Raw genomic sequence first — 20,622 nt, forward strand, 5'->3', positions numbered from 1 at the left:
CTAAAGAAATTGAGGGTTTGGTTAAGAAAAAGAAGGAAGCATATGTCAGGTATAGACAGGATAGATCGAGTGAATCCTTAGAAGAGTATAAAGGCAGTAGGAGTATACTTAAGAGGGAAATCAGGAGGGCAAAACAGGGACATGAGATAGCTTTGGCAAATAGAATTAAGGAGAATCCAAAGGGTTTTTACAAATACTTTAAGAACAAAAGGGCAATGAGGGAGAGAATAGGGCCCCTCAAAGATCAGCAAGGCAGCCTTTGTGTGGAGCCACAGAAAATGGGGGAGATACTAAATGAGTATTTTGCATCAGTATTTAGTGTGGAAAAGGATATGGAAGATATAGACTGTAGGGAAATAGATGGTGACACCTTGCAAAATGTCCAGAGAAACAGAGGAGGAAGTGCTGGATGTCTTGAAACGGTTAAAGGTGGATAAATCCCCAGGACCTGATCAGGTGTACCCTAGAACTCTGTGAGAAGCTAGAGAAGTGATTGCTGGGCCTCTTGATGAGATATTTGTATCATCGATAGTCACAGGTGAGGTGCTGGAAGCCTGGAGGTTGGCAAACGTGGTGCCACTGTTCAAGAAAGGTGGTAAGGACAAGCCAGGGAACTATAGACTAGTGAGCCTGACCTCGGTGGTGGGCAAGTTGCTGGAGGGAATCCTGAGGGACAGGATGTACAAGTATTTGGAAAGGCAAAGACTGATTAGGGATAGTCAACATGGCTTTGTGCATGGGAAATCATGCCTCACAAACTTGATTGAGTTTTTTGAAGAAGTAACAAAGAGGATTGATGAGGGCAGAGTAGTAGCTGCAATCTATATGGACTTCAGTAAGATGTTCGACAAGGTTCCCCATGGGAGACTGATTAGCGAGGTTAGATCTCATGGAACACAGGGAGAACTAGCCATTTGGACACAGAACTGGCTCAAAGGGAGAAGACAGAGGGTGGTGGTGGAAGGTTGTTTTTCAGACTGGAGGTCTGTGACCAGTGGAGTGCCACAAGGATCGGTGTCGGGTCCTCTACTTTTTGTCATTTACATAAATGATTTGGATGCGAGCATAAGAGGTACAGTTAGTAAGTTTGCAGATGACACCAAAATTAGAGGTGTAGTGGACAGCGAAGAGGGTTACCTCAGATTACAACAGGATCTGGACCAGATGGGCCAATGGGCTGAGAAGTGGCAGATGGAGTTTAATTCAGATAAATGCGAGGTGCTGCATTTTGTGAAAGCAAATCTTAACAGGACTTATACACTTAGTGGCAAGGTCCTAGGGAGTATTGCTGAACAAAGAGACCTTGGAGTGCAGGTTCATAACTCCTTGAAAGTGGAGTCGCAGGTAGATAGGATAGTGAAGAAGGCGTTTGGTATGCTTTCCTTTATTGGTCAGAGTATTGAGTACAGGAGTTGGGAGGTCATGCTGCGGCTCTACAGGACATTGGTTAGGCCACTGTTGAAATATTGCGAGCAATTCTGGTCTCCTTCCTATCGGAAAGGTGTTGTGAAACTTGAAAGGATTCAGAAAAGATTTACAAAGATGTTGCCACGGTTGGAGGGTTTGAGCTATAGGGACAGGCTGAACAGGCTGGGGCTGTTTTCCCTGGAGCGTCGGAGACTGAAGAGTGAGCTTATAGAGGTTTACAAAATTATGAGGGGCATGGGTAGGGTAAATAGACAAAGTCTTTTCCCTGGGGTCGGGGAGTCCAGAACTGGAGGGGTTTAGGGTAAGAGGGGAAAGATATAAAAGAGACCTAAGGGGAAACGTTTTCACACAGAGGGTGGTATGTGTATGGAATGAGCTGCCAGAGGAAGTGGTGGAGGCTGGTACAATTGTAACATTTAAGAGGCATTTCGATGGGTATATGAATAGGAAGGGTTTGAGGGATATGGGCTGGGTGCTGGCAGGTGGGACTTGATTGGGTTGGGATATCTGGTCGGCATGGACGGGTTGGACCGACTGGTCTGTTTCCATGCTGTACATCTCTATGACTCTATGACTCTATATGTAAATCACAGAACTTGTTTCAAATTACATTCTTAAGTGAACTTTAACAATTAGTGTCATGTCATGGTGAGACTGTCTGTGCCACAATGGTCAGACTGATTCTGATCTAAAACATGGATTTACAGAATCTAAAATGGATTCATGCAGTTTTTGAGCAAAATAAAATGTAATTCTGCAAGTATAAACTCACCCCACAAACTTATATGTGTGTGTGTGTGTGTGTGTTGGGGGAGTGGTTGCGCAAAATATGAATGTCTGTGACAGAGTGTGTGTATGTGTGTGAATGTGAGAATGTGAATGTAAAGGGCTATAAGTGTGCATGTGAGTGTGGGAGTCTATGTGTGAGCGTATGAGAGAGAGCTTGTGTATGAGAGAGGGTCTGCGTGAGAGTATGGGTACATAGGAATGTGTGTATATCTGAGTGTCTGTATGTCTGTGTCTGTGAGTGTGCATCTGTCTGTCTGTGTGTATGTGTGTCTGTGTGTAGTGCACACCTGTAGAGTGACATGAACCCAAGGTCCTGGTTGAGGCCATCCCCATGGGTTCCAAACATGGACCATGACACCAATTGCTAAAGTTCAATTGAGAATGTAACTTTAAAAAGTTCTGTGATTTGCAAATGAAAGAACTGAAACCAACATGGTCATTCTAAAAGATGAGTGACTTAACAAGCAATCCAGATCTTTTTCAATATATAATTTCAGTTACATCACACTGTAAACTTTTGCTATAAATACTGTGTCTCATAATCTTATACTTCACAACCCCCTGATGAAGGAGAAGCGCTCCAAAAGCTGGTGCTTCCAAATAAACCTGTTGGACTATAACCTGGTATTGTGTGATTTTTAACTTTGTACACCCCAGTCCAACACCAGCAGCTCCAAATCATTACTAATAGTTGAACAGCATGTGGACACAATGACCTAGTGTCATTATTGCTCGATGATTAATCCCAAGATCCATGTAATCTTCGTGACCTGTATTCGAAACCTGCCATCGGCAGACCATGGAATTTTATCAAATAAAAGTCTGGTCCAATGATGACCATGAAACCATTGTCGACTGTTGGGAGGAAAACCCCATCTGGTTCACTAATGCGCTTTAGAGAAGGTCATCTGCTGTCCTTACCTGGTCTGGTTGACTCTGAGCAATTAGGGATGGGAAATAAATACTGGCCTAGCCAATGATGCCCACATTCCCTGAATGAATTATAAAGAAATAATGCACCGTACTACAAACTGAACAGAAATCACTGTGAATTGTAACACTAACATGGGACACATGCTCTAGTGAACAACACATTAGCAGGGGTCCTGGAAATCCCATTTCAGTACGTTATTGTTATTCTGTACTTCAATGTTTTTTCATTAGTTTTGGCATTTTTTCCAAGTTTTTTTGAATTTCTTATGCTTGAAATGCGTGGATAGGCAGTGGGTGAGATTATGTACATATGCTTTGACAATGAAACAATTTGCGAATTGCAAAGTCGTGATTGGCAGACTTTAATATATTTCCAAAAACCAAGACTTTTCCTACACGGTGTAAAACTCTGAGGGTGAAGCCTCTCCAAAGAGTTGATGGACTTCGTGAAGATAGACCTACTTCTACTTCCAATTGTCACAAAAACTATACAACACGCAGGCTGGGACGGTACACACTGCAGTTTCGGAGGATAAGAGGTGATCTCATTGAAACATATCGGATTGTTAAGGGGTTTGACAGGGTCAATGCTGAGAGGCTGTTTCCCCTCATGAGAGGATCTCAGTGACATAAAGGAGTGACATTGGTCCTTAGTCTTGAGATCATTGGCCCATTCCTTTCTTCGGTTCCTTCTCCATGATGTGCTCTTACTGATGGGTGTTCTCAAAGAATTGTCTTCCTTTGTACAGGAGGATCCTCCAGCTGGGTTCTTCTGCAGGAGGGTCTCCCAGGCATTGACACCTACATTGCATTTCTTGAGGGAAACCCTCACTGTTCTCTCAAGCTGTCCTGCCACCTTTCCTTAATTATTTATGCACTTATACCCCGGTCCCTGTGCTCCACCACCCTCTCTAGATGGTTAGCTCAGTTGGCTGGATGGCTGGTTGTGTTCAATTCAACTGAGGCCAACATAAAGGTCCCGCCTTCTCAGCATTGCCCTGCACCTGGGTTGTGATGGCCCTCAAGTGAAACTCAACAACTACCCACCCCCCCCCCCCCCCACCCCCACCCCAATGAGAACACAACCTCTGGGGACTTCCTTTCATCTCTTGAAGCTTGGTCACTGGCTTCCCCTTTCAAATATTCAATCCCAATGAGCTGTGGGCAATCAATCAACGAGTATATTCAAGATAGTGTTCCTGAGTTTTTGAGCACTATTGAAATGGAGGAATATAAGAAAGTGGAGTTGCAGAGATTCTCAGTCACAAATGTATTGATGCCAGAGTGGAACAACTCCTATTCCAGATGAGTAATGTTATCTGTTTCTCTCATCCTTCGATATCAAAGAGAACATTTGGAATATCACCTGTGGAGCAGAGGGTTATTGGATCAGTCATGATCTCAGTGAATAGCTGATTAGATTCGATGGGCTGAATGACCTACTTCTTAAGGTCTTATCTCATTGTTTTTCAAGTAAGAGCTTTAGTAATCAATGAGACTAGATTTTTGCTGAGATTGAGTATCTGCAGATTTAAGAGTAACCCCGCATTCCCTCTCATATAGACTAGATCCCAAATCTTGAGTTTTCAAGTTGCTGTTTGTATTCAGAGCCACCAATGTGATGGTCCGAAAAGTGTGAGTTGTCCTCACAAATGATTTCTCAATGTGCTGAAATGTTCCCAATTTACTGGCGTGGTCTGTTTCAAATCATATGTCTTTTGCTTTGACCAAGTGAAAAGAGGTAGAGAGCTCCCGTCCCTCTCCCACGAATCATTTCATTGTCGCAGAAGTTTTCAAAGTTTTAAAGGATACATTTGCCAATTCAGAGTGGACTTCTCAGGTTATGTACAGAGGATAAGAAATTAAAATAAAAACAGGACATCTTGAGATTAACAAGTGAGACATTAGTTTCATTGCACTAAAACGCACATAGGTAAAAATAAAATAAAAATAAAAATATTAAAACATAGCCTGACTTCTGCAACTTGCACATAAACTTACTTACTTGAACCAAAAATACACATTAACAGGCAGACAAAGTCAACTTTGGCCACGTTCAAATTTTGGAAAAAAGATAGTAAAACATTCTGCAGAGTAGTCATCTTAGACTGAAGTATTAATTCTGTTTTTCTCTCCACAGATGTTATCAGACACGCTGTGTTTCTCCAGCACCTACTGTTTTTATAGAACCTAGAACAATAAGGCATAGGAACGGGCCCTTCGACCCATGAAGTTGTGTTGAACATGATGCCAAATTAGACTAATCCCTTCTGCCTGCCTCCCCTTGGTCCATATCCTTCCAGATCTCCAGCAACTGCAGTATTTTGATTTTGATTAAGAAGGAGATCACTGGTTTTCTAGTCCAGTTCCAACCAAACAATGTTTCTGGTACTTTTTTTTGGCAATGTAAGGTTGTTCTGTAGACCCTGCTATGGAGGCTAGTCTTTGTGTAAAACTTCCCTGTGTGTTTGTAAGAATAGTGGGCGGCACGGTGGCACAGTGGTTAGCACTGCTACCTCACAGCGCTAGAGACCTGAGTTCAATTCCCGCCTCAGGCGACTGACTGTGTGGAGTTTGCACGTTCTCCCCGTGTCTGCGTGGGTTTCCTCCGGGTGCTCCGGTTTCCTGCCACAGTCCAAAGATGTGCAGGTCAGGTGATTTGGCCATGCTAAATTGCCCGTAGTGTTAGGTAAGGGGTAAATGTAGAGGTATGGGTGGGTTGTGCTTCGGCGGGTCGGTGTGGACTTGTTGGGCCAAAGTAATCTAAGCAAACTAAACAAGAAGGGAGATCGAAAGAGACAGAGCAGCAGTTTCATCTCACATTTCCGTTGGTCATCGGCTAATACATGGCTTTGATTACAAGGCTTGGTTAGTGCCACGACCTGCCCTCAGAAGTTCAGATATCCTTGTGAGTTCCAAATGCCAGCTGTGATTAGTTCACATCTGCTTAATCATCTTCAAATAAAGTTCTTTGTCTAAGCAATTAACCTCTGAGCGGTTCGTTCTTCAGACAGGTCAATACTATGTACCTCTCCATTGTAATAAGGTGTAATGGATGCTGTTTACATCTCTTCAAGGTTTTAGGATTTTCGGTGAGAATTCCTTAGAGCATGAGTGTCAATCCAATGGAGTAGAATGGGGATACATAATTCGACGAATCGCTGTAACCATTTTTAGTTCCAGTCAGTGTCTCTGTTTCAGGTAAAACTGTCTTTCCAGTGTGTATCTCCAGCCAATGAATTGAATCTTTGCAAATTTGAAGCTGCCTCCTGCTGGACAGAGCAACAGAAACAATAAAAAACCAAGGGTTCGCTGGACCCAAAATGTTAACTACTCTGACATCATCAAAAACTCCCAGGACAGCGACAGCACTGGGTAAGGTCCAGAGTAAAGCTCCCCTTACTGTATCTCCATCAGTACAGGAGTTGGGATATCATGTTGAGGTTGTACAGAATGTTGGTGAGGCTCTGAGTACTGTGTCCAGTTCTGGTCTCCTCGTTATAGGAAGGATATTATTAAATTGGAGAGGGTTCAAAAAATATTTACCAGAATGTTGCAAGGAATGGAGGGTTTGAGTTATAAAAGTAGGCTGGAACTTTTTCATTGGAGCATAGGAGATTGGGTAACCTTATAGAGGTTTAGATTAGATTAGATGACTTACAGTGTGGAAACAGGCCCTTCGGCCCAACAAGTCCACACCGCCCCGCCGAAGCGCACACGCATACCCCTACATTTGCTCCTTACCTAACACTACGGGCAATTTCGCGTGACCAATTCACCTGACCCTGCACATCTTTGACTGTGGCAGGAAACCGGAGCACCCGGAGGAAACCCACGCAGACACGGGGAGAATGTGCAAACTCCACACAGCCAGTCGCCTCAGGCGGGAATTGAACCCAGGTCTCTGGCGCTGTGAGGCAGCAGTGCTAACCACTGTGCCACCGTGCCCATGAGGGGCAGATGTAAGATGAATAGCAGATCTCTTTTCTTTAGGATGGGGGAGTTCAAAACTACAGGGCATATTTTTAAGGTGAGAGGAAAAAGGTTTTAAAAAGACAACATTTTTACACACAGAGTGGTTAGTGTTTGGAATGAACCTCCAGAGGAAGTGGTGGATGCGGGTCCAGTTACAATGTTTAGAAGATATTTGGAGAGGTACATGAATAGAAAAGGGTTGGAAGGATAGGGACGAAGTCCAGACAGGTGGAACTAGCTTAGTTTAGGAACACGGTCAGTGTGGCCTAGTTGGACCGAAGAGTCTGTTTCCAAGTGGGATAACTCTATGGCTCAGTGAGATGCTGTCAGAACTGCTGAGTTTTTCCAGCAACTTCTGTTTTTCTTTAGTGCAACAATAAAGCTGTTCACGATTCCTTCATCAGCCACGTGACCTCATCACCCCAGGTTGTACATTCATGAGTCAGCCTTTTCCCAATAAATTCAGTATTAATCAACTCTCAGCATCATGGCTTCACCATTGACCTCGGGCAGTGCAGGATGAAAGTGATTTTGGTTTTTGATGTGCAGTGAATGTGTTATTTAGTTTCACAGGATGGAGCGGGGCGATTCTACTCTTTGTCTTTAGAACTTTGTCAGTGGTTGACATTTTACTGCTCAGATGTTATGAGTATTCAAGTGGGATTACAGCCCAGTTAGAGCAAGGCACAGCCTATTGCAGCACTAACACTGAATAAGGAGTCACACATTGTAGACAAGAGACAATGGGGAGTTTCACCTCTGAAAGGAATGAATCAGTGGAATTCTTTAACTCGGAGAGTTCTATTCAAGGCTGAAACTTTTAATCAGCAAGGGAATCAAGGGTAATGGGGAAAAGGCAGAAATGTGGAGTTTAGGATCATCAGAACAGCCACGATTTCCTTGAATGGCAAAGCAGACTTGATGGGCTGAATGACCTGCTGCTTCCCCTTACATTTGCATAGAAACCCCAAATTGTGGAAACAGGCCATTCAGCCCATCGGGTCCACAACGACCCTTCTGAAGAGCATCCCACACAGACCCACACCCCCCACCCCCACTTCTAATTTGATCCCTGTAACCCTACATTTCCCACAGCTAATCCACCTAATCTGGACGTCCCTGCACACTATGGGGCAATTTCCCATAGCCAGTCTACCCTAACCTGCACATCTTTGAACTGTGGGAGGAAACCGGAGCACTCGGAGGAAACCCACGGCAGACACAGGAAGAACGTGCAAACTCCACACAGATAGTTGCCCGAGGCTGGAATCGAACTTGGGTCCCTGGCACCGTGAGGCAGCACTGGGAACCACTGAGCCACCAGGCTACCTTATTGGTCTACTGGAACAGAGAAACTCTCCATAAAGTGCATCTTGTGATAGGCAGCCATCATCCATTCAAAAAGGAAGGCCATCATTGTCGACTTATAACCGTAATATTTGTTGAGTTAGAAAGGTTTAGCACTTCTGTAGTAGAGATCCCTCAGCTGCCAGTGGATCCCAGGGGTATTTTTATTCATTAGTGGAATGTCGATATAGCTGGCTAGCCTAGGCCAGCACTTAGAACAGTGTAGTTGCCATATTATCAGGCTGAATACTCCAAGTCCACTACAAGTAACAATCTCGGAATAAATTATTACTCTTGTAACTTCAAATGATCCTGGGCAAATGATCAACACCATCAAATCATCCGCTGAAAACCAAAATGGGGCAACACCCAGAGACTGATGTGGTGTGAAAGTTTCATTTTTTTGAACACATCTCTTTCTGTCTGTTACATTCAAAATTAAATTGCATGTTCCGTTTAGTCAATTGCTTCAGACAGAATAAGAGGCAAACGTGTTTGTGTCAGCGGAACAATATTGCTCGCATGCTTGAGTTCTCTTTGAGATTAGCAGTGATGAATAACAGCCTGAGTGGATTATCCCAAGGTGTCTGTTGGTATCCTGCTGTTGATGGATGTCAGTTGCATAGGTTCCAGCCTGTGGGAACTTGTAACTCCATTACAACAATAAAGAAAGTTTCTGCAGGCACACTGGGTCAGAGAGTAACATGTAAGCTTTAAGTGTTGGTGAAAGCAATCGTCTCAAGGCGCCATTCCCTTGGAAGCTAATCTAAAGGTTTCATAAATATTTATAACAATGGGGTAATTTTGAAGTCCTTTCATTCAAGTGAAAGACCATCAAGATTTAAATCAGACGAAAAGTGCTTGTAACTGCTTAACCTTTGACACTAACCTATTGTGCCTTTTGATCCTTCTTCTCTCTTAATGTAAACCTTCCTCCTCTAAAGATCCGAGCCCCCTCTGGACACAGAAAGAAGGTTAATGAACACATAAAATGCAAAGGAAATCCTTGACTTGCAAAAACGGTGCTTAGGAAATAAACCTCGAGGCATTATCAGGACGGCAGGATCTGTGTCTTATTACAGTCAGTCTCATAGCTGCTGTACTCCTGCCATCGAACACTATCTCTTGTGTAAGTACAGGCTGATATCATAAGTTCTTGCAGTCAGCTTCCTCAAAACTCAAAATCCACACTTTGTTGAGAATCATCATGCACAAAGCTTGGAGAGAGACACTAAATGGAGTCACAGATGATTGCTCTTGTGAATTTACACTGCGTCACAGCTTAGGCTCCACTAAGTAATGAGACAGGATGCATAAGTAATATTTGATTTGTAACACCAGCCAACGCCTTGACTGTTATAGGGGAGAGTTATGACCTTTTTTTTTAGCTTGCATTAAAAATCTACATAAATCTAGATGCTGTTACATTCTGAAGAGTTCTGGTCAGGAGCATTTCTATGAACTTCCTGCCATCGCTGATCTTTTTTGTCAGGAGAAAGTGAGGACTGCAGATGCTGGAGATCAGAGCTGAAAATGTGTTGCTGGAAAAGCGCAGCAGGTCAGGCAGCATCCAAGGAGCAGGAGAATCGAGATTTCGGGCATCAACCTTGATCTTTTTGTCACCCTTGGTTACCATTAGATCTGACTGTTCTTAAACAATGAAGACATAATGTGGTTTGTGCACCAGTATATTTCCATGTTTTATATAATGAACGTGGCTGGGTTACTTGCTGTGGTTGCTGCAACCCATCTCCTTCAAGGAGTGACATTCCATCATTAAAGTCAGCTCATTGCCTTGGGCTAGAATTGTCTAATCTGCTTTGAGTTAACAGCCATTACTTTGACTTTTGACAATAGCTGGCACATCTTCTTCCACACCCACAATGTTCTGCCACAGAATGACTAACCCACTGGTTAAAACATGCGGGTTATGTGGTTAGCCTGGCCAACTAATTATTTCTGATGTGGTAATTCGCACACTAGGTGATATGTGAAACTGCTGTGATTTACAAAGGGTCATGGATTCAACTCCTAATCCAGAGACCAAAGGACAAAACCCAGACCAGTGCTTCAATGCAGTACTGAAAGACTTTTGCAACGTTTGAAGTGCTCTTGTTTTAATTCATTCATGGGATGTCGGTGTTGCTGGACCCAGCATTTATTGCCCGTCCTTAGTTGCCCCTTAAGAAGGTGGGGTTGAGCTGCGTTCTTGAACCGCTGCAGTCCACCTGTTTCAAATGGGATGTTAAACCAAAGCCCCTCAGAAAAATGTAAATAATATCACAGTATTACTTTGAAGAAGACCGGGAGAGTTATCAAACCAGAAGGCGGTAAGATGTAAGGATTGAATTAGGCCATTCAGCCCATCTAGTCTTCTCCACCATTCAATGAGATCAATGCTGACTGATAATACTCATTCCTGATGAAGGGCTTATGCTCAAAACATCGATTATCCTGCTCGTCGGATGCTGTCTAATCTGCTGTGTTTTTCTAGCACCACACTCTTTGACTGATAATCCTCAAACCCATAATAATTGATGATTAAAAATCTGTCTCTCTCAGCCTTGAATAATCTCAATGATCCAGTTCTCACACTCCTCTGCAGTAAAGAATTCCACCAATTCCCTCCCCTCCGAGAAAGCAAATTCCTCCTTCTCTCTGTCTAACACAGGTGACTCTGAGGTTATACCCTCTGGTCCTGGACTATCCCACCAGGAGAAACCACATCTGCCCTGTCAAGGCCCCAGTGAGGCTCCTACACTTCAGGAAAATTACCTCTTATTCTCCTCAACTCTACTGAGTAAAATTCGAATCTATTCAACCTGGGTTAAAATCCTGGAACTCCCTCTGTATTGTGGGTCTACATACAGCACATGGACTGCAAGGGGTTGTTCATGAAGACAGCTCACCATCACATTCTCAAGGGGCAGCTAGGCACGAGTAATCAGTGTTGATCTAAAAAGCAATGCCAACATCCCAACAATGCCAACATCCCAACAATGCCAGCATCCCATGAATAAATGTTTTTTCAGAAAAGCCTCTCCACAATGAAAGTCCCTCCATTCCCGGTGTCCACCTTGCAAACATTCTTGGGAATGCCTCCAATGCCTATATATCTTCCCTTAAATAAGAGGCCCAAACTGTTCACAGTATTCCAGCTGTCGTTGTCAGGCCTTGTACAGTTTTGGTAAAGCATTCCTATTTTTATTTTCCATTCCATAAAAGCCAACAGCCCAACTGCCTTTACTCCCATTCCGACTCCTGAAGATGGGTTATACCTGAAACATTGAATTCTCCATCTCTGGGTGCTGCCTGGCTTACTGTGTTCTTCCAGCCTCCTGATACTGCCTGCCTTGCTGTGTCCCTCTCCCTCCTGATGCTGCCTGCCTTGTTGTGTTCCCTCTCCCTCCTGATACTGCCTGCCTTGCTGTGTTCCTCTCCCTCCTGATGCTGCCTGCCTTGCTGTGTCCCTCTCCCTCCTGATGCTGCCTGCCTTGCTGTGTCCCTCTCCCTCCTGATGCTGCCTGCCTTGCTGTGTCCCTCTCCCTCCTGATGCTGCCTGCCTTGCTGTGTTCCCCCTCCCTCCTGATGCTGCCTGCCTTGCTGTGTTCCCCCTCCCTCCTGATGCTGCCTGCCTTGCTGTGTTCCCCCTCCCTCCTGATACTGCCTGCCTTGCTGTTGTCCTCTCCCTCCTGATACTGCCTGCCTTGCTGTGTTCCTCTCCCTCCTGATACTGCCTGCCTTGCTGTGTCCCTCTCCCTCCTGATACTGCCTGCCTTGCTGTGTCCCCCTCCCTCTGATACTGCCTGCCTTGCTGTGTCCCTCTCCCTCCTGATGCTGCCTGCCTTGCTGTGTCCCTCTCCCCCCTGATGCTGCCTGCCTTGCTGTGTCCCTCTCCCTCCTGATACTGCCTGCCTTGCTGTGTCCCTCTCCCTCCTGATACTGCCTGCCTTGCTGTGTCCCTCTCCCTCCTGATACTGCCTGCCTTGATGTGTTCCCCAGCCTCCTGTCTGTTGAACTTGGTTGCTTGCTTTTTGTAATTTGTGCAGAAGGACCTCAGATCCTCCAAGGACCATCCCATCCAGACCCATTTCCCATGGTTAATCCACCTAACCTGTCCATTTCTGGACATTACAGGGCAATTGAAGCATGGTTTATCCACCTTCACCTGCAAATCTTTGGACTGTGGGAGGTGGCACGATGGCTCAGTGGTTAGCACTGCTGCCTCACAGCACTAGGGACCCAGGTTCGATTCCAGCCTCAGGCGACTGTCTGTGTGGAGTTTGCACATTCTCTCAGTGTCTGCATGGGTTTCCTCTGTGTGCTCCGGTTTCCTCCCACAGTCCAAAGATGTGCGGGTCAGGTCAGGTGAACTGCCCATGGGAAATTGCCCAATAGTGTTCGGCGCATTAGTCAGGGGAAGATATAGGGAAGGGGAATGGGTCTGGGTTGGTCACTCTTTGGAGGGTTGGTGTGGACTTATTGGGCCAAAGGGCCTGTTTCCATACTGTAGGGAATCTCATCTAAACTGGAGCACCTGGAGTAAATCCACGCAGAAACAAAGGGAACGTGAAACTCCACACACATAGTTGCCCGAGGATGGAATTGAATAAGAAATTTGTCAGAATGATTTCCCCTTCACGACCCGTGCTGACTCTGTTTATATTATGTATTTCAAAATTCTCCACAATTATATCCTTTATAACAGACTGGAACATTTTGCCCAATATGAGGTATTAGTTTTTGACCCTTTTTTTGTCTATTTGAATAAGAGTGTTATGTTAGCAGTTGTCCAGCCATCTGAGACTTTTCTAGAATCTAAGGATTCTTGGAAAATTACTACCAGCACATCCATCAATGTAACACCCTTGTTTAAAAAGGGAGGGAGTCAGAACTATAGGCTGGTTAGCCTGACCTCGGTTCTTAAACTCCATTGTTAAGGACGGGATTGCTGAGTGCTTGGAAGTTCATGATAAAATAGGACTGAGTCAGCACGGCTTTGTCAAGGGGGAGGTCATGCCTGACAAATCTGTGAGGAATTCTTGTGGAAGTATTGAGCAAGTTAGACAAAGGAGATCCAATGGACAAGGTCTATTTGGTTTTTGACAAGTTGCCACACAGGAAGTAAATAAGATAAAAGCCCATGGTGTTAGGAGCAAGGTCCTGGCATGGAGAGGGGATTAGCTGAGTGGCGGAATGCAGACAGTGGGATAAAAAGGGTGTTTTTCAGGATGGCAGCCAGTGACGAGTAGAGTTCCACAGGGGTCAGTGTTGTGACCACTATTCACATTATGATTTATTGATCTGGATGAAGGACTGAGGGCGCTGTTGGCAGATCTCACAAAGATAGTTGGAGGGACTGGTAGTGTTGAGGAAGAGGGGAGGCTGCAAAAGCACTTGGACAGGTTAGGAGAGTGGGTAAAGAAGTGGCAGATGGAATATAATGTGGGAAAGTGCGGGTACGAAGAAAGAGTCGTAGATATTTTTCTAAATGAGGAAAGGCTTCGGAAATCTGAAGCGCAAAGGAACTTAATGGTCCTGGTTCAGGATTCTCTTCAGGTTGACATGTAGGTTCAGTGAACAATTAAAAAGTCAAATGCAATGTTAGCATTCATTTCAAAAGGGCTAGAGTACAAGAGAGGCAGTGCTGAGGCTGCATAAGGCTCTGGTCAAGCTGTTTTTGGAATATTGTTAGTAGTTTTGGGCCCCGAATCTACTTTGTGCTGGCGTTGGAGTGGGTCCAGAGGAAGAAATTCCCAGGATGAAGGGTGCGTCATACAAGGAGCGGTTGAGGACTCTGGGTCTGTACCCAATGGAGTTTAGAAGGATGAGGGGGATCTGATTGACACTTCCACAACACACAGAGACCTGGATAGAGTGGATGTGGAGATGATGTTTCCACTAGTAGGAGAGATAGTGAAGCTGTGGAACTCATTGTTGCGGAAGGCAGTGGACGACAGGACATTGGATGTAGTTAAGGCATAGATTAATAGGTTCCTGATTATTAGGGAAATCAGGAGTTACAGGGAGAAGGTGGGAGAATGGGGTTGAGGAACAAATTAGCCATGACCAAATGGTGGAGCAAACTCGATGGGCCGAATGGCATTATTTTGCTCTTATAACTTATTTCTGTATTATATCTTTTAGTATCCTAGGATGCAACTCATCCAATGCAGGGGATTTTTGGGACTTTTGCTCTATTAGTTTCCCTTGTACTTTTTTCCCTCATGATTGTTATTTAATTGTTGTATTTATATCCTCTTCACTTTATCCCCTTGATTATTTCATACCTTTGGAATATTATTAATGTCCTCTACAATGAAGACTGATGCAAGTTAATTATTTAACTCCTCTGCCATTTCCTGGCTCCCCATCGTTATTTCCCCAGCCTCATTCCCTTTGCTTTCTCTCTTCCTCTTTATATGTTTACAAAAGCTCTGACTGCATTTTTACAAAACTTGTTAGTTTACCCTCACAGTTTGTAATTCAAATAAAGCTTATGTTTAATCCTTAACCAATATTATTGGAAACAGATGATCAGGTCATCATCACATTGCTTTTTGTGGGATCTTGCTGTGTACACATTTCCTGCTGAAGTTCCTGTGTTGCAGCATTTTTAATAATGCTATGTTAGAATGTCATGAAAGGCCCTATAAAAATGCAAAATATTTCTTTTGTTTACATTCTTCAGCCCTTAGTTATTTTCCCTTCTCTGTAATACTCGCTACTTGGTTTCTCCACAAGATAAGAATATCTGATCATTATGAGGTGCTTCTTATCGGAACTTGCTGTGTGGAAATTGGCTGCTGAGTTTATTCCATTACAAAGGTGACTGCACTTCAAGAGTTCCCCACTGCCGTAAAACAGGGCCATTCTGTGGTTACAAAGGATGCTATAAAAATGCAAGTTTTGTTGACTGTAGTGACGCCTGGAGAGTGGGATCTCAGATAGAAATGACAGAAGCAAGGGCAATCAGCAAAGGAAATTTGCAAGGAGGAAGGTTGATTACCTTTATTATTTATTGTTGTCACGTGTCCCTGAGTACAGTGAAAAGTTTTGTTTTGTGAGCAGTACAGGCAGATCATACCGAACAAGGACATACAGATCACAGGGTGCTCAGACAGAGCGAGGTAGACAGGGTTACACTGCACAGGGGGTGCACACAGCAAGATCAATATCAACAAGATCAACATGAAACCTCAGCATCTTCCCACGAGTGGTCATTTTACAACACTGCCCAATGGAAATCTGCTTTCAAGTTGCATAGCAACAATCATATTTGGAATAATGAGACATCTGAAAAATTTGTGCATTTTGAACCAGAATAACTGACTTGCAGTGATAATGACTGGGACTTTCCATAGCGTGCAAGGCAGCTCGAAACTTTCAATTTTGCCCACTGACTGAAAAATAGTCTTTGTTCCTCCCAACACGATATAAATGTCGTTATCATTCATTACTAGCTCCCCTTCTTGGTGTTCGTCAGCAGCTTTGAACAGGACAGTGGAATGGTCGAACCACTTCCTCTTGCACACTCACATTACTTGTGGGAACTTTGAAAGAACACTCTCATCTATGATTCAGAAAGGTGTCAGTCCCATCCAAAAGGTTTCAACACAACATTGAGGCTGACACTCCCAAGGCAGGATAGTGGGAATACTGCATTGTCAGTGGAGCAGTCTGTCAGCTGGGACATCTGGGTATCCTCAGCTGAATGTAGAATGTCTCACAGGTGCTGTTTGAGGAAGAGCAGATGAATTCTACCTGCTGTCCCACTTATAGCTTATCCCACTACTAACATCAATCAAACAGCGCCCCCACAGTCACACAACCATAGGAGTGCTGATTATGGCAGCTTGCTATGCAGACATTGATGTCCCTACACCACGATGGTGACTACACTTCAAAAAGCACCACATTGGCAGAAGAGAGCTTCAGGATTTGCTGAGGTTGTGAAAGGCGCTATTGAAATGCAAGTTTGCACTTTTGCTTTGATAAGTAGTCAAATCTATTGAAGTGGTGATGAAGTGAAGCTTTTCTTGTTTTTTTCACTGAGGTCCTGGATGGTAAACACTGCAAAGGCCCTGTCAAGGACCACGCAAAGCTCTCTGACCTAGGAGTCCCACATTATCAGCTTGTGGAACGTGGAATCACTGGCAGAATCAGTATTTATTTTTCTGTATTCATTTGTGGAATGTGGGATCACTGGCAGAGTAGGTATTTCTTGTCCATCGCTAACTGCCCTGCAGGAGGCAGTGGTGAGACTGCTTTCCTGATGACTGTGGGGTGCTTAAAGGCAGTCTGTGGAGCACCACTCTGCTGTGGGTCTAGGGTTACATACAGACTGGACCAGTTAAGGATTCAAGTTGCTTCTCTAACAGACATCAGTGAATCAGACACTTTTACGATAATTCAGTAGTTTCATGATGGAGTCGGTGAGGACTGCAGATGCTGACAATTAGAGTTGAGAGTGTGGTGCTGGAAAAGCACAGCTGGTTAGGCAGCATCCGAGGAGCAGGAAGGTCAACATTTCGGGCATAAGCCCTTCATCAGGAATTTCATGATCACTGTTACTGAAGCTGACAGCTTAATTCCAGATTTATTTAACTGACTGAATTTAATCGCCAACAGTAGGAGTGTGCTGAAGCTTTCACCCTGAGGTCACTGGATTGAGACCAGATCCCGACGTTTGCATTCGGGGGTTGGGGATTGGGGGGCAGTGGTAAAGTCGCTGAGCTAATAATCTGGAACCTAAAGCGAATATTCTGAGGAGGAGCCCAACTATAGCAATTGGGGGAAAAGACCAATAAAAATCTCGCCAAGTGCTAGCCCATTCACTAATGTTGCAGAGAACATTTGTGGGCTGAATGGCCTTCTTTTGCTCTTACATATTATGACGTTAAATTCCCCAGGTGCCAGGGTGGCATCTTGGTGTGACTTTGTTGGGCCAAATGGCCTTTTCCACACTGTAGGGATTCTGTAATTATAATTTAAATCATGTATCTGGATGGGGATTAACCAGCTTTCTGGTCCAGTAGCCCAGTCACATAACCACTATACTCTTAAACAAATAGATCGCTCCTGTTCAGTGGAGGGGGACAGGGAGAAGCAGTGGAGGGAGTGAACAGAGTCGGGGACAGGGGAGAAGGGGAGAAGGGACAGGAGGAGAAGGGGACGGGGAGAGGGGGGCAGAGAGGGCGGGAAAGAGGCAGTAAACGAGTAAAACCATGAAAGGAGAAGTGAAAAGGCGATGAACTTGGTTTGATAAGCATCAGCTCTGTACTGACACTTTTAGTCAGAATTTGGGCATTTGACAGTTGGTGAAAAGTTCAAGATAGCAATGTAATTAAACTGCTGTGACAAACATTGTGGAAATAATTATACATTCAAACCCTGAGGAATAGGTCACTGAGAAACTTTCTGTTTACACTTGACTGATACAATGAAATTGTTCGAGGAACGTTTTTAAATGAAGTGGTATTTTGTTTGTTCCTTTCCAACCGAAACTTGTTGATGGAACAAAGAGGTATCCGGGGGAAGCGAGAATGACAATTTGAACAGAGACCCGTGCGTAGACCCTTTTAAATGTTGTAATTGTAATTGTATCAGCCTCCACCACTTCCTCTGGCAGCTCATTCCACACACGCACCACCCTCTGCATGAAAAAAGGTCCCTCTTATATCATTCCCTTCTCACATTAAACCTATACCCTCTAGTTCTGAACTCCCCCATCCCGGGGAAAAGATATTGTCTGTTTACCCTATCAATGCCCCTCATGACTTTATAAACCTCTATAAGGTCACCCCTCAGCCTCTTGACACTCCAGGGAAAACAGCCTCAGTATCTTCCTGTAGCTCAAACCCTCCAACCCTGGCACCTTCAGGAGCAGTACACATAACAACTTAGAATGACCTTGGAATGTTCAATTCTGCTGTGAAAGGGAAATTGTGTGTAAGCTGGTTTCTGTTAAAGGAACAAAATTCCTAGCTGTTAACCAATTAGTCAATTGCCGTTCAGTACATCCTCAGATCAATTAGGGAACAATTTTCTTCAGTAGATCAATCAGGTCAATTAGTGACCATTTGCTGTTGAGTAGATCATCAGGTCAATTTGAGGCTAATTGCCTTTCAGCAGATCCCCAGGTCAATTACAGATTAATCAGAGGTTTCTTTGGTAAGTAGGATTTTTTTAAAATGTGCAAACGTAGCAGGCACTTTCCATTTGTACAACACTTCAAGTACAAGGTGTCACTGCACTGAGGAAAGGTCTGATTACCACATTATAAAAAGATAAAAGAGGGACTCGACACCAAAAAAAAGGGGGTATCAGGACAATATGCAGAATTGAGAAATTACAAAGAAGGAGAAAGATTGAAAGGATGGAGTTGTAGCTCTGGAGAGAGTAGGCAGAAGAATGACCTCCTCGGGGTCTTTAACATTATGAAAATGTTTGATCAGATAAACGTGGAAAATATGTTTTCAAAGGAAACCAGAACTTGGGACCATAAATTTAAGAGATTCATTGACACACCCATTAACAAATTGAATGAATAAAGTGGATGTATTTAAGGTAAAGCTGGATAAACACATAAAGGAGAAAGGAATAGAAGATTAAGCTGACAAGTTGAGGTGAAGAAGGGTAGCAGAAGACTCCTGTGAAGCATGTGACTCATATGGAGCAATGGGCTGAATGGCCTATTCTAGGCTGTACTCTCGCTGTAGTTGAGCAGCTTACCAATTACTGAGAGGTCATGTGAAGGGTAGAGTTAGTGGAGGTTAAACAGCAGGTCACTGGAAGGAATAATAATTTAAAATTAAAGTTATCTCCTTATCTAATTGAGACATGATGAGCAAGAAGGCAACAGTTTTAAAGAGCGCAGACATCTGGGTGAAGGTGCTGCCCCTCTGTATCACCATTCCCAATTGCAGCACTTGATTACATGGAGATATCTCCCAGCAATTTGTGCTGTGAATTATCTTTTTGTCAATAGGCTCACTGTTCAATTGACACAAGAAGCAGCTTTAATGAAGTGCCAATGTTTTTTCCCCCTGCTGCTTGAACTGATTAGCAGCACAGGAGTGAGAGAAAGAGAAACATTCTGGGAAAAATTGGAACTGTAACACAATCCAGCCGTATCAACGGCTCAAATGCACCACTGTGCACAAATCTCTCACACACACAGACACACACCATAAACAGAGACACACACACATACCATAAACACAGCCACAGACACACCCACAGACACACACACACACCATAAACACAGACACAGGCAGACACACCATAAACACAGACACACACACACACTCACACACAACATAAACAGAGACACAGGCAGACACACACATACACACAAACACACACCATAAGCACAGACACACACACACCATAAACACAGACACAGACAGACACAAACACACACCATAAACACAGACACAAGCAGACACACACCATAAACATAGACACAGGCAGACACACACACACACACAAACACACACCATAAGCATAGACACAAACACACCATAAACACAGACACAGACAGACAGACACACACCATAAACACAGACACACACACTCACACACACCATAAATCACACACACACACCATAAACACAGACACAGGCAGACACACACACACACACCATAAACACAGACACAGACAGACACAAACACACACCATAAACACAGACACACACACCATAAACACAGACACAGGCAGACACACACCATAAATACAGACACAGGCAGACACACACACACACCATAAGCATAGACACAAACACACCATAAACACAGACACAGACAGACACAAACACACACCATAAGCACAGACACACATACTCACATACACCATAAATCTCACACACACACACACACACCATAAACACAAACACAGGCAGACACACACACACACACCATAAACACAGACACAGGCAGACACGGCACACACACACACACAAACACACACCATAAGCATAGACACACACACACCATAAACACAGACACAGACAGACACAAACACACACCATAAACACAGACACACACACCATAAACACAGACACAGGCAGACACACACCATAAATACAGACACAGGCAGACACACACACACCATAAGCACAGATACACACACACACCATAAACACCGAC

This window comes from Chiloscyllium punctatum, chromosome 17, assembly GCF_047496795.1.
Source record: "Chiloscyllium punctatum isolate Juve2018m chromosome 17, sChiPun1.3, whole genome shotgun sequence".
Classification (NCBI taxonomy): domain Eukaryota; kingdom Metazoa; phylum Chordata; class Chondrichthyes; order Orectolobiformes; family Hemiscylliidae; genus Chiloscyllium; species Chiloscyllium punctatum.